Source organism: Octodon degus, unplaced genomic scaffold, assembly GCF_000260255.1.
Source record: "Octodon degus isolate 3935 unplaced genomic scaffold, OctDeg1.0 scaffold00049, whole genome shotgun sequence".
Lineage (NCBI taxonomy): Eukaryota > Metazoa > Chordata > Mammalia > Rodentia > Octodontidae > Octodon > Octodon degus.
This window is the reverse complement of record NW_004524625.1, coordinates 9,374,622-9,389,850: the sequence shown is the minus strand read 5'-3', so window position 1 is coordinate 9,389,850 and position 15,229 is coordinate 9,374,622. Positions and strand designations below refer to the sequence as shown.

Genomic DNA, 15,229 nt, shown 5'->3' with positions numbered 1-15,229 from the left:
GTGGTCCCTGTGATTTACTAAGCTTGTTCTAAGTAGGTGCTTTAGACCACTGAACCATCTCACCAGCCCCCATAAGGATTTTAGAAACTTATAAAGTATATTAGACAATTCTAGTACTTTTCACAACCTAGGCATCCTTCACTGAGCTACCTCCCCGGCTATATAATAGGCTTTTAAAAAGAGAATTGGCTAGTGGTTTTTGTAGACAACAGGGCCTGACTTCTGTAACTGTGGAGCTTTAAGCTATACTTCAGTAACCCTGTGACACTCCCTATGTGATCTAAGCTAGGAAAGACTCAAGCTGGGGTGTGGTGGTATATGTCTTCATTCCCAGCTGAGGTTGAGGCAGAAGGATCCAAGTTGTCTGGGAAATTTAGTGACTCTTGGGGATGTAGCTGCTAAGGCCCTTTGTTCACTCTCCAGTAGCCCTCTCCCCATCGTTGTCCTCTATCTTCACAGAATAAAGAAATCAAATTGTATTTTAATGTGAATTTGTCACAAATCTGACTTAGGTTGAAAGAATACCTTTGCAGGTAATCCCTGTCTTTTGTGTCTCAAGTGCTCTGGGACTATTTTTCAGGAACTAAATTCACAATAAACTTACCATTTTCCAAACCTCTGTTAGATGCTTTATTTTATTCTCACCAACACCACTGGAAGGCTGTATCACTGAGGATTAGAATGCCACAAATTTTGTAATACAAAGTAAGACACTCAAACTTCAACCTCAAGCTACTGGAATCCAAGCTGCTAACATTATTCGTAAAAGCACTAAACTCAGTCTGTTCATAGTATCTCCAAGGGGGCCTCCGTCCTTTAAAATTGAACCCATTAAGAGTTTGAAGCTTGAGGCTGCTTTAATAAAACCAACTACCTGTTCGCTTGGGTTTTATTCTTCAACAGATAAGGGTAAAAGGACGTCAGAGGACTCTGAATGTAGACTAATCAAATTTAGTAAGCCAAAGAACAGAAGTCACTGGGTACAGTGTAATATGGCTGCTGAGGCAGAAGGGTCACTTGAGTCTATGTGTTCCAGGCAGAGTTGGGAAACGTAAGATGTTACAAAAACTAAAACCTAAAATATAAAGCATGTCTCATGTATATTACTATTTTAAAACTGTCTTGAGAGTCCAATGGAAACATACACTGAAATAAAATATACAATGTAAGAAATCAAAATCTTATGACATGAAGATATAAAAATCTAAAGCTTAAATAGAGGGGAAAAAATGGCAGCATTAAGACACTGAACAGGGCTGCAGATAGCTCAGTGGTCTAAATGACTGCCTAGGCAAGCGCAAGGATCCAGGTTTGATTCTTGGTACTACATGCTGTGCTGGCCCTGACTGGGACATGCTGAGCTGGCCAACAAAACCGGGCATGGCAGCACATACCTGTAATCCCAGCACTGGTGAGACTGAAACAGGAGGATCACTATGAGCCTGAGATCCTGTACCAAGCAGTGAGATTCTTGTGACCACGAAAATTTCTAACTCCAATGTATTCATTTTTTCTTTTTTGTGGAACCGGGGATTGAACTCAGGCCCCCCCTTGCACTTGCCAGGGAAGCATGTATTCCATTGAGCCATCTCCCCAGCCCCCATTTCAGGGCCTCACTACTAGATTGGACTCATAATGATTCTCCTGTCTAAAGCCTCCTAAGTGCTGGGTTTACAGACATGTACCAACATGCCCAGTCTCAATAGCCCTCTCAGGTGCCTTGGGGGCAGGGCTGGCAGGCAGGCCCAGGGATCGAACCCCCAGTCCCTGCACCTGCTTGCAAGCACTTTAATCTGTTGAGCTATTTGGCTGGTCCCTCATTTTCTTCTCTGTAAAATATACCAGATGTTTTGTGACATCTTTTGGCATTACAGGGGATGATTTAAAACATACTCTACTGTATTTACTCCCATACCAAAAATACAAGGTAGTATCAGTACAGTGGTACACTGGTTCAGACTTCTTTCCATGATTCTGTAGGAAACAGTTGGATGAGAAATCAATCAAATTCAATGGCTAGGTTCAATGTTGAACTTACAGGGAGGGGCTGGTGAGATGGCTTAGTGGTCTAAAGCACCTACTTGGAGCAAGCTTAGCAGTTCAATCCCCCAGCACCACATGCCAGCCAGCCCTGCCCCCTGGTGGGCTGAGCTGGCCACACACACACACACACACACACACACACACAAATAAATAAAAATAAGAACTTACAGGGAAATTTGGTTCATTTTTTTTTTTTTTTTGGTGGAACCAGGGATTGAAACCAGACCCTTGTGCTTGCCAGGCAAGCGCTTATTCTACTGAGCCATCTCCCTGGCCCCTATTTGTAGAATTTTTTTAAAAAAGTCTATTTATTCATTTATTTGGTACAAGGCCTCACTATGCAGTTCAGACTCATGGTGCTCTTCCTGTCTCAACCACCATGCCTGGTTTCAGTGGCCAGCAAACATGCTGTACCAGGGATAGAACCCAAGTTCTTGCGCTTGCCAGGCAGGTGCTTAGGTGGCCGAGCTATCCCCTAGCCCATATTTTTACAATATTTTGTAAGTGATCCTGACATGTTTGTTGGAAAAATATCTTTAACAACTGACCCCACTGGGCGTGGCAGTGCACTCTTCTCAGCAATCAGGAGGCCGAGGCAGGTCTGTATCAATGAGTTTGAGGCCAGCCTGGGCTACATGGTAAGTTCATGGCTAGCTTGAACTACAGACAGTCTCAAAACAAATAACTGAAATACTAATACAACAAACTAATATTCTCTTATGAACTACCTAAAAGTACATCACAATCTTCCAAAGTTATAATCAATGCCACATCCACTGCAATTGAAAAAATGTAGTTTGCTTTACATAAGGTATTCCTAATTCCAGTGTAAAAATATTTCCCCAATCTATTTTTTGGGGAAAAATAATAAAATAATAAAAATAATAAACTTTTTCCTCTAGTGCCCAGGCTAGTTTTTCACAAGCTGAGGCTACCAACTCCTTAAATATTAATTTGCAAATCACAATTCTAAGTATAAAAATTTTTTAAAAGTAGTTGTAGATCCTTATAAAATATATTAAATGTATTTGTTTAATGTACTTATAGTTAGCTGTCAGCGGCATGTAAGGCTAGAATATTTCCAATTATTCAAATACATGACAATTTATAGATATCATTGTATTATATATGTCTATCATTTTCCACACAGGATTGCTAAGAAATCTGTGCCTTTTTCCCTATAAAATGGTCTTCCACAGTAATTCAAAATGAGGTGACTGCTTAACCTCCTAAAATTCATGAAATTGAAGGTCAGAAAGAAAAGAGCCAATATTCCGTTCCTTTTTCAATACTTACCATTACATATGATCACTGCATAAGAATGACAACCATCAACCTTGAGGCTTGTTCCCAGAGATGACATGTAGGTTTAGTCTTTTGCAAAACTTTACAATCATCGAGTGCTTACATCTGAGTTTGTTTCTACAATGTGTTATCAGTGTGCCTACCTTTCTCTGACAGTAGGGCTTTTGAATCAGAAGTTTTATTAACATCTAGTAGGCCTAGTACATACCTTCACTGACTCAAACCTACTCATTTTGTTTTCAGAATAAAGTGCACAACGGAGGGGAGGAAAACAAAACGAAGCAAGCACACACATCAGCACTGTTAACCCCTTTGACACTCGCAAGAGGAACAGAAATCTCCTATCCTTCCACACCGTGGACAGATTCTGCAAAAGAAACACAGCACTGTTTTAACAACGCAGTGGAGAAAAAGGCAGCTCACTTAAAATACTGAGCAAATAACTTAAAGAAGTTTTAAAGCAATCATGCATACGAGGTGTCACAAAGTAAACCCTAAGACGACGAGCTGGCGACCCCCGCGGACGGCCTCGGCGTCTCCGCAGCGCCTGATCCCGGGCCGGGACGGCGAGAGCCCCGCGCCGCCGCGCCCCAGAGACCGTCCCCTGGCGATCCGCCCTCGCTGCGGCGGCGGTCGCGCTGAGCGGGTCCCCGACGGCCCGACCGCTCGAGGCCCCTCCGTCCTCCTCCCGGCTCTTCCCTCCTCCAGCAGCGATTTCTGGGGACCCCCTCCTCGCCTCCTCCCCATACCAGAAAGCCAGAGAAGCTCGCCCCGGGAGGGGGGGGTCCACGAGGGCGGAGGCGAAGGGATCCTGTGACGCCGCCGCCCGGCCGCTGCTCCCCCGAGCCCAGACGCAAAAGGAAGGACCCTGCAACCCCTCAGTCAGAAAATAGAGCGCGGGGCCTGGGGAAGCCCTGAAGGCCGAGGCTCACGCGGCCCCCGCGCGCCACTTCCTTCCTAGGCAACCCGCCCAACAGCAGGCCTCATGGAATCTTCGCCCGTTCTCAAGCCGAACCCCAAGGCCCTCCGGTCAGCGAGTCCTGAACCTGTCCGTCCCTACCGCTTGACTGCCCCTGGCTCACGCTCTCCACCACCTCTACTCGCTTCGCGGAACCGCCTGGCGCCCTAACATGGCGGCCCAAGCCTTGGGCTCCTCCCCTCTAGGCGCGTCCGACCCCGGTGCATCTTGGGTATTGTAGTTCTACTGACTGCTTTGGTGTCCCCCTATGAGCCCCCCATAAGACTACAATTCCCAGAACGCACCGCACCCGAGCATGGCTATTGGGGCCGCTTGGACAGAGGGATGATGTCATTGCAAAAACCCCACCGCATTCATTGTGCTACGATCTGCCCACCCCCTGCTGCCGCTGGGCTAGCGATTGCCGCTCGCTCCAGCTGAGCTCAGAGTAGCTGCAGCACCAGGGCAGGGACCGACTCCAGCCCTTCGACTTAGGACATCGCTGCACCTCCCATTCGTGCGTGACTCATTCGCACATCATTTCTGTTTATGCCTGGGGTGGGGAGAAAAATCCCAAACCAGGTGAGTTTAAGTGATTTATTGAAATGGTTCTCCCAAGTTATTCCTCCCGCTTAGTTTTCAGGGCTTTCTTTTGGGGGAGATGGGGCCGGGAGCGTGGAGTGCGGGGACTTGGGGTGTTCTCCCAGGCGCTACTAAGGGAAGAGCTCTGTGCAATTTGGGTCACTGCAAAGAACCAACTCCAGCAGCGCACCCCCGCCCCCCGCCCTCCACCACACGGTGCCTGCCAATTCCTTGGTCCCAACTCCCGGCCGCCTTGCTGAGCCCGGAGAGGGGGCTGGGCCGGGAAGGACGTTGGGAGGTGCTCCTGCAAATCAGGAGGGCAGAGGTGGGGACCGGCAATGCTGACACTCGGGGTGCTGGGGTTGGAGTGGGAAGGGGGAGTGCGTGCAGAGGAGCGGAGACGGTGACTTAATGTGGCCGTGCTACTTTAGAACATTTCTCTGTCGCTAGGATGAGCACACGGTATTCATGTTTAGGATGGGCATGCTTGTGCTAATTAGCTTAAGTTGCGTGGGGCATTATTTTGTATGAATATATGTCGCTGGTCTCGCCTTTTCCGCTGCTTTGAGGTGACAGTGTCCTTTAATGGGGCACTCGGTGCCAGTCACAAACATTTCACGTGTCTGGGGAAGGTTCTCTTGGGCTGCTGGAAGCAGCGTTTTAAAGTGTTTTCTGTTTTGCTGACTGCAGGATTCGGGATCATTTGGAAGTGGAGCCGACAGATTTGTGCTAGTTTGAGGGTTTTAAATTCCTTTGCAATAGGCTCCTTGCCGCTGACAGCGGTGTCGTAATGAGCCGCCGTTTCCTGAGGCTCAGTCACCACGCACAAATAACGGTTTGCAGAGGGATCGATTAGGGAAACCCAGCTTCATGTTAACACATTAAGGGAAAGTTAGAAGCGCTAGCAACCTTCATTTGCCATTGCTTGGACCCGCGGAAGAGTGATCCTGCCCAGAGAAGCCAACGGACACAATAGTGTTGCACTGCTTTCTGTTTGTTTTTAAACGAAATGACACATTTACTAGGACAGAAAGCATGCTTCTGTGGTGTTGGCTTTCCTTTATCTTTACGAGTTACAGGAATGATCAGTGCAGTAAAGGTTACTTTCAGATAAACAAATGGCTCACCCCAGAACAGATGGGGCCAGTCTGAGCTGAGAGATCTACAACCTTGGAAACGGATGGCTCTGGGGTCAGCCACACCCCGTCTTGGAATGTCAAAAGAAGGAGAGATGCCCGACTATTTGCTTAACTGGAAATGGCTAAATCTTTTCACAGCTGAGTCTGGCATTGGGTGAAAGTCATTACTGGCTGTCGTTAGCTGCTGGGAACCAATTTTGATCATCTTAGATTCAGATCCTTAGGTCTGCAAAGTTGCAGCTGGGTGATACTTTTTTAAATGCTGCTTGCTGCTGAATGCGGAGCACAGTCCATTGTATTGTAGTATGGTGATTTATTGGCATGCTGTGGGCAGCTTCTGGATTTGGGAGTCAGCCCAAGGGGCTGCCATTGCCTCTTCCTACATCAATTGCTTACTCTGCTTTTCTGCACACCCTCCCTTTCTTTCTGTACCTTCCTCACCCCACCCCCACCCCACCTCACCTCACCCCACCCCGCCCCACCCATATCTCTTGACATTTTGTTTTTCTCCCATCTCCATTTACAGTTCACATTTTCCTTCTCTTCCAGCATCTCCCCTTGTCATTAGCACATCGCATTTCTTCCTGGAAGTCACCTTCCAAGTTCTGAACATCCTCTCGGGCCATCTCCCTCCCCACCCCCCACCTCCACCCACCCACCCGCTCGCCCTGGAGCCCTGGGGTTGATGTAGCTGGGTGGATATTTATTCAGGGTTCTCTTTTGAGGAGGCCTTGGCTTCTCTTTTTCTTACAGTCTGTGCTTGGCAGGAGGAGCAGCAGAGAGCCTGACCCTGGGCTGGATGTGAGGGTCTGTGGCAGACACGATCTACACCCAGCACCAGCAGGCGCAGTGAAAGGCCCCACGCACATGAGCCCCTGCCCCTTCCCTTCCCTTCCCTTCCCTGGCTCCTGGGAGGAGCTGCCAGTGGGCTAGCAAGGTTTTTCAGTGCCTTATATGAAGGGTTCTCCTTAGATGAAATAGCTATTCTTCAAGTTGCTTCTGCCTTGTTCAGTACATTTTGTCGTTTTATCCCTGTTCCGGGTGGGAAGACGCTTTGCCTGCCCCCCTTGCTAGTCCCTGCTGATTGCTGAGGTGGCCCCAGCGGCTTCCTCTGAAGGTACTGCGGTGCATAATACCTTTCTTCCTATTGCTTCTCTTTTGTGGAGGGAGGAAGTTTGTATCATACTCCTCTCCAAGGCAGAGGTGTGCGGTGGTGATTGTACTTTGTGCTTTAGCAGGATTGTTTCTTCTTGCATGGAACGTGTCACTGCTGTCCGTGTGAAAGCAGCTAGTGGGACGGGCAGGTGCAGAGGCTGTTGGCCAAGACATCTCTTCCACCTTCTCTTTGGTAATTTTCTTCTGCAATGTTCCCTCACACCCTAAGGATTTAGTGTGTTATGTAGGAGAAATGAACGCATGCTAGATTTGGCTCTGTCCCTGCTCTCCCTGTGACCTTGACTGTGTCTCTCTGCCTCAGCTTACATTTTGGCAAAGGGGTAAGGATCCTTGCTCCTTGATTTACTTGCTGCGCTCTGTGGTCTGGCCCCAAACTGTCATTCAGACAACTGATATAAGCTGAACAGCTACTGTGGTCAGCCATTGTGGATGCACTGAAGAAATGCTTCCCTGACCTCAACGAGGGAAAGAGTCACCAAGCAATTTCAGTTGTGATAAATGTTTCTCCCAAAGGGGGTGTGCTGTGCTGTAGGACGGAGGGAGTCCCTCATAGTCCCTCACAGGGAAGAGCAGCGAGCGAGGGAACAGGTCAGAATGCAGAGGGAGCTGGTCCTTGGGAAGAGCGGGAGACCTGGCAGCTTCCTGAGCTGTAGGTGGGCCCGTGAGCCAGGGAGGGTTTCACTTAACTAGATGGATGACGTGTGGAGTGCATTGGCACCATCACCCTGGCTGGTAGGTGGAGCAAAGATGGGGGAAAGTTTGTCCTTTGCGAATCTGTGGAGACAAGTAACGGTATGTTTTTGTAATTGGCAGATGATGGGTAGTTCTTGGATCTCAGGTGATGGCAGGGAGGTAGAGCGAAGGGAAGTGACTGCAGAGCTACTCAGCTTAAACATTATAAGTGACAATTTGTATTGATTAGCTGGATATGAGGCTAAAGAGAAAAGGGAGTCAGGTAGATGAGATTTTCCTTGGACAATCAGGAGGCTTTTGTAGAGAAAAGGAGTACTGAAGAGGTTGTTCATGCGGGGATGTGGCCTGGTACAGTGGTGCACGCTTGTGTTCCCAGCCCCTGGGGAGGCCAAGGCAGGAGGATCACTACGCAAAGCCAGCTTGGGACACTTCATGGGCTGTCTCCATATAACAAGAGAATCGGGGGGACTTCTGGTCATGTGTGATTAGAGGTCCCTGGAAAACATCTAGGATCCTTGTTTCCCTTTTTTATTTTTTTTTTATTGTATGTGTTTGGTACAGGGTCTCACTATGCAGCTCCGACTTGTAGTGATCCCGTTTTCAGCCTCCCCAGTCCTGGGATTATAGGTGAGCGCCACCACACCCAGACTGAGTCACTGGCTCATTACACCCCAGGGATGGGACTGGTGTGGCATGGGAGACTGGGGATGGAACCCTGGACCCTACACTTGCCAAAGCAGACACTTAGTCCACTGAGCTATCTCTCTGGCCCTCCTGTTTTGATTGTTATATCTACGTGGCATTGTAGAAGAGAACTTCAGATAAGGCTAAGACCAGTACCACTTACTGATTAGCTCTATGGTGTGGGACACGCATTCTTTTTCTGAGCTTCAGTTTCCTCATTTGTAAAATATGCTTATTCCACTAAGTTATACTGATCCCAAGCTCTGTGTGCACAATGCTAGGAACACACCATTGAGTAAGACTGTGTTCGCTTTGGAGGAGTTTGCAGAAGGTGGGAGATGAATGTAGACCCCTCCCAGACACTGAGAGGTCTAGAGCCAGTGCTGAAGACCACGGGTGGCCCACGGGAGGCTTGTTCCTGGGGAGTGGGGACTGCCACAGAGTGGCAGGCAGCCTTTGACCCTAGGCAGGAAGTTCCCAGGCACATAAGAGAGCACCTCAAACTAATTAGGGACTCTATATCTGTTGGCTGACTGTACTAACCTAGGTCTCTGGAGGCCCATTCAAAGTCTCAGCACATTGGAAGGGCGCAGTTAGTAACAACACAGATGTCTGGGGTATTGTGCTCGCAACAAGCCCATCCCTGAGACCCGTAGACCTTGAGGTGTCTTTTGGTGACTTTTAGGGAAATTCAGAAATATTTCAGTTCTGGTTTCTTCTGGGGCTTAACTTCCTCGATTAAAGTTATTTTCTCAAAAATCAACTTTTGAATTTTATAGATAAGTGAAATCAGGCACAAATAAAAGTAAAATTGACAATAATTTCTATAGTAAAGAAAATTTTTACAAAATCTCTTGCTTTTATCACATAAACATATATTTAACTTTATGAAAGATGATTTCACTGAGAATTACTGAGTTTAAGTCCAGCTTAAACAACATAGCAAGACCCTGTTTCAAAAACCAAACCAAACCAAACCAACAAAATAAACCAAACCCAAAATAAAAACATTATGGTGTTAAGATAATTGAGGGAACCATTGCTGTATTCTCTTGACTGTGTTAGAAATGTGGCTCATTTCCAAATAACATTTCCAAGTATAAAGGAATTTTCTAAGAACCACAAATAATTTATTTTCAGTTTCTTCTTCAGAAGAATCTAACCCTTGGTTAGTTTGATTTACTCAGAATTTAGCATATGGTTTCATAACTGCTGCCTGGAATGTCCTCAGGGAGACTATGAGATCATGTTGAGTGTATATGTTCGTGTGCTGGAGTTCACATGTGCATCCATGTGTTTTTCTATCATTGCACGTGTGTCCTAGGACAAAGCGCTTCACTTCCTTGAACCTCTGCTTTTGAAATTATTATGAGAACTACGTGGGAATATATGTTTAGTATCTGGCCCTATCCTGCATCTACTTAGTGTTCCTGGTGGCTACTTTTGGCCACATACTTAGGGATCATTTTAACATTTTACTTGTAGGGGATGCACGTGTAGTACACATAGTGACAAAATGAGGAAAAAGCTTATAGTGTCTGCCATGGGACAACGGATGCAATGGGAAGCACATAAAATCAGTGTTAATTTTTTTTTTTTTTTTGTCAGAAAATTTAATTTACATCTCATTATGAGGAAATAATCAGATAGATCCAGACTGTGGGCCACACCACAAAAGAGCTTCAGAAATGCCAATGTCATGAAAGACATAAAACAAAATAGAACATATGGGCGACTGATCTATCCTAAAGAAGGCTAAAGAGATAAGACAATCAAATGCAACACGTAGTCCTTCCTTAGATCTTGGACATTAAAAAACTTCTGAAGAACATTTGGGGACAGCTGGGGAAATTTGAATGGGAGCTACAAATTAGCTAGTTGGCCGCAATGTGAGTTTTTCTGGATATGATAATGATTTCATCCTTTTAGCCTGATGGGGAGAGTTTGGGTCCATCAGCTGCTGCTTATGAATGTTGTTTTGGGACTTTCTGCAGCAAACCCAGAAGACATCAAGAGACTGCTTCAGATGTTAGTGATTTTTTTTGGTCACAACAAGTATTTAATCAGCCTGTTGCCTGGGGCAGTGTGTGTCCCTTAGATATATCCTTTATAAGCAAGAGCTTGTCATTCTGTGAAAGTTAAAATGTCAACAGCTGGCATTCTAACCTTGCTATTCCTAGAAGTAGTAATGTAGGTGGCTCAGCTATTTCTCAAGTGAAAAGGAAAGGACGGGAGAAAGCATACAGATATATATCTTAAATTTTTTTTGATTCTAGAAATTCTATAAGGGTAATCAAAATTTATTTCAGAAATACACAATGAGCAATGTAGGGAATGAATGTCCTCTTTAATTTCATCCTTAAAAGAGTGTCAGGATTTGATAGTTATTTGTTTGTTGTTTTGTCTGTTTGAGACAGGGTCTCACTAGGCAGTTGAGGCTGGCTTTGAACTCGCAACCAAACTCCTGCCTCAGCCTTCTGAGTGCTGGGATTACAGGCGTGCGCCCAGGCCCGGCTTTTGCTAGGTATTGCTCAGTTTCCTCACACGAGTACTATCTGCACCCAGTTCCGCCCCTCGCTCACCTGTGCACCGGGGCTTCCCGGCTTGCCCTTGTCGCTGTTCTAACTTAGCTGTGTCAGTGGCGGTTGGAAGCTGTGCTTGCAAAAGGGGTGAGTCCTCGCATGGTGAGCTCACGGCGGCGGCGGCATCCTTCTCCAGGGAAGTAAGAGCTGTGCCCAAGGCGCAGAGCTTCCCTTTAATTGCTTCCCGATTTCAGTTCTTATCAGCGGCGTTTGCGGGTGCCTTTTCCAGCAGTCTTTGTCAAAGCCTTAGCCGCTGGGGCTGTGCCTCGGGAAGGGACTTGGGGAGAGAATCCCCGAAGGCAGCGAGGCCAGCTGGACGCCTCCGAGCTTCGGGCGGCGCTGCTGTTTGTGCAGCTGCGTTAAAGGCTGGCTTGTGAGTGACTTGGAAGGCTCGGGGGCAGGAATAAAGTGTTCTTCTTGCTCGCACCCAGAGTGCTGTTTGAAAAGTGAACTGAAACGACCAAGGGGCCAGAGTTTGCCCAGAAAATTTTGAAGAAACATTTGATGGTTAACGTGGTTACAGTGTGGACCTCCTTGAAGCTGAGACTTGAATAACCCCTTCTCATTTTCTCTGCATCTCCGTCAGAGCCACAATGGGAATTTAGGAAAAAAACAAACAAACAAAAAACAGAATTCTGGATTTTAGGAGAGACAAACGGAGGGCAAAGTTGTGGCATTTTTCTGCAGGAAAGCAGGCGCAAGTTCTGGCGTGGATGTTAGCGGCTCCCAGAGCCCCAGCGATGGGCCAGGGAGAGCCTGGGGGAAGGTGGGCCTGGGTTATTTTCAGCGTAGCCCCTGGGCTGCATGACGCACGCAGAATTTTGTGCTCTTTTGCTACATAGGCAGCTTCTCTTCTTAAGCCTTCAATGTTAATCTATACAGTGGAGTTATTGTGAGATCACGTGGGTTGATGTGTATAAAATAGCGTTCCTAGCGCACAGGTATGTTCTGATGTCATGCTGTCTCCAAGTGAGCTGTTGATACTGCTTTTGCCTTTAATTCCAGTTGGCATTTGTTGATATTTATTTATTTATTTATTTATTTTTCAGTACCGGGGATAGATTTTTTTTTTTTTTAAAGGAAATATTGTGCATCCCTACTATCCCAGCACTGGGAAGTCCCAGCTGAGGCAGGAGGATCGCTGTAAGTTGGAGGCCAGCCTGGGCTACACAGTGAGCTCAAGGTCAGCCTGAACTACATAGCAAGACCCTGTCTCAAAAAAAAAGAAAAAGAATGATCTCTTATGCTATTTTACTCTTCCTTCTTCATTGAGTGCCTGTGCACATAGGCTAAAACTGTACACGGTTCTGTGCTGGGTGTGATAGGGAAACAACAGTAGGGCCTGGTCTTAGTTACTTTCTTGTTGCTAAGATACAGTGGCCAACACCCAGGACTGTGAGGAGAGAGGTTCATTTTGACACACTGTTTGTAGCGTTTTTGGTCAACAGGTGGCTGGCTTCAAGGTAGGGGTGATAGCAGAGGACAACAGGCTCAGGGCTTGGGGCAGGAAGCAGCAGTGACAGAAGAGGAGGGAAGGAGGGGGACCCTCCCGGGCCACACCCCACCCTGGTGGCCCCCATCTCTGATCAGGTTCCAATCCCTGCTTTGACTTCAGCTATAAACTCCTCAGTGGACAAACTCTGGGGGTGTGTCTCACCCCTATCACCTCCCAGGAGTCGCACCCACAACCCTGCCTTCCAGGCGCTTCATTCCAGGAGACCAATGCAGTATTTTTTTGTTGAGGATCTTCTATAAAAGACGCTCTAGCAGGGCATGGTGGTGCATGTTTGTAATCCCAGCACTCAGGAGGCTGAGTCAAGGAGGCTGATGCAGGAGGATCGATGGGAGTTTGAGACCAGCCTGGACTATACAATGAGCTCAAGGCCAGCCTGAACTGCATAGTGAGACCCTGTCTCAAAAAGACAAAGAAAAAAAAAAAGATGCAGTACAGAAGTGTGCTGTTGATGCTATCTTGTTCTCTCAATTCTAGGCAGTAGATTTTTAGTTCTGTTTTCTTTATTACATGCAAATAAGAAAACAGTTCTCAGCAAGGTGAAGTAACTTTTTTTTGAAGTTAGCTAGCTGAGAAGAGAACAGAAAATGCAGGTGTAGGGCTGAGTAGGTTTTGAGGAACCCAAACTATTTTGCTTCTATAGATGCTTCCTGGTTTTGCCTGTTTTCTTCTTTAATTTTTTTTTTTTTGTTTGTTTGTTTGTTTTTTATACAGGGTCTTACCAGCAGTGTGGACTCATAGTGATCCTCTTCTTTCAGCCTCCCCAGCTTTGAGACTGTAGGCTTGTGCCACCGTGCCCATTCTTGGGGACTGGCTCAGTGCATCTGGAGCCGGGCCTGCATGGCCTGGTGCCAGGGATCAAACCCGGGTCCTTGCACTTGCCAGGCAGGTGCTTAGACCACTGAGCTACCTCGCCGACCCTTGCCAGTGTCCTGGCTGAAAGAATAAGGTTCCCAGAGGCATGCCGTGGCATTTATTTGCACGTTATCCTCAGGTCTGGGAGCTTCCTGTAGACCTGCTAAATTAATTGAAGCTGTATAGGCATCATCTTAGCATTAACTGGGTACCAGGCGATGATTTATATGTTCTGATTTTTTTCTGACTTTTTGAGAACAAGTCTTGTATTTCCCAGGCTAACTTCAATTCCTGGCCTCAAGTGACCCTCCTGCTTCAACCTGCTGAGTACTGGGACTAGTTGTTTATGTTATTATTATTCTACAGTACTGGGGCTCAAACCTAGAACCTGTACATGCTAAACATGTGCTTTACCTCTCAGCTGCATCCCTAACCTAAAAGTATTTTAAACCTGTAGAAAAATAACAAAAGTAGTACAGTCAGTACCCCATCTACTTCTTTCTTTCTTTCTTTTTTATTTTTTTGGCAGAACCGGGGATTGAACTCAGACCCTTGCACTTGCCAGGGAAGTCCTTATCTACTGAGCCATCTCCCTGGCCCCACCCCATGTACTTCTAATCGAAATTCATTTGTTCTCTTGAGACACACATGCACACCCATGCACACGCATACACACACTAAACCATTGAAAAGTAAAGTGCAGATATCGTCTCTTTATCTGTAAGTATTAAAACACAAAAAGCACACAATGTGGCGTGGTGGCACACATCTATAATCCCAGTGCTCAAGGGGCTGAGACAGGAGGATCACTGTGAGTTCAAGGCAAACCTGAGACTTTGCCCCTCCCCCAAAAGAGGGCCCTGTGAGTAAGCATTCTTCCGTATAGCTGCACGTCAGTACATTGGAACAGTGTTTTTCAGGTATCGCCAGTCATTCCAATGACCTTTATAATATTTTAATTACATTTATGGTATAGAATCTAATCAAGGATTCTTACACAAGATAGTTTTGTCCCTTTGTTTTCTTTCACAGAGCCATAGTATTCTGCCGCCTTTATAATATTGACACTTTTTTTTTATAAGTGTATTTTTATTTTTATTTATGTGTGTGTGTGTGTGTGTGTGTGTGTGTGTGGCCAGCTCAGCCCACCAGGGGGCGGGCCTGGCTGGCATGTGGTGCTGGGGGATTGAACCGCGGTCCCTGTGCTTTGCTAAGCTTGTTCTAAGTAGGTGCTTTAGACCACTGAGCCATCTCACCAGCCCAATATTGACACTTTTGAAGACTCCAGGTTTGGTGTTTCGTTGGTGGGAATCAGAATAGTTTGTTTCCTCTTCAGTAGACTCAGGTAAAACATTTGTGGTCAGAGTTCCATAAACAGTGTAGCTTCCCCCATCATAGGCGATGTCATTTTGTAACATAGCCGTGATGGGAGTTTTGAGCCTTGCTTGCTTGCTTGCGGGGGGGGGAAGGGCTGGTCTCTCCACCAAAAGGGCATCTCTTCCCTTCATTACTGATGGCTGATATTTTGAGATTACTTGGTATCCTATTCCTCAACAACTTTCATCTGATGATTTTAACATCTGTGAAAATCCTGGTCTACATCAGTTGTATTTATAAAAAGGTGATTTTTAAAAAAGATTTCTCTTTTGTTTGATGTTTATCATGTGATCAGTTAACTTTGAGCTCCTTCTCCACTCTT

The 15,229-nt window shown here is 46.4% G+C and overlaps 1 protein-coding gene across 1 annotated transcript in view; it reads left to right on the top strand.

The window, feature by feature from the left end:
• Positions 1 to 4,684: 4,684 nt before the first annotated feature.
• The window catches only part of Rab30 (RAB30, member RAS oncogene family), a 94,587-nt gene continuing 84,042 nt past the window's right edge, over positions 4,685 to 15,229 (top strand). The window contains exon 1 of the mRNA XM_004632544.2: positions 4,685 to 4,888. The gene's annotated coding sequence lies outside the window, so the exon portion shown is untranslated. The remainder of the gene's footprint in view (positions 4,889 to 15,229) is intronic.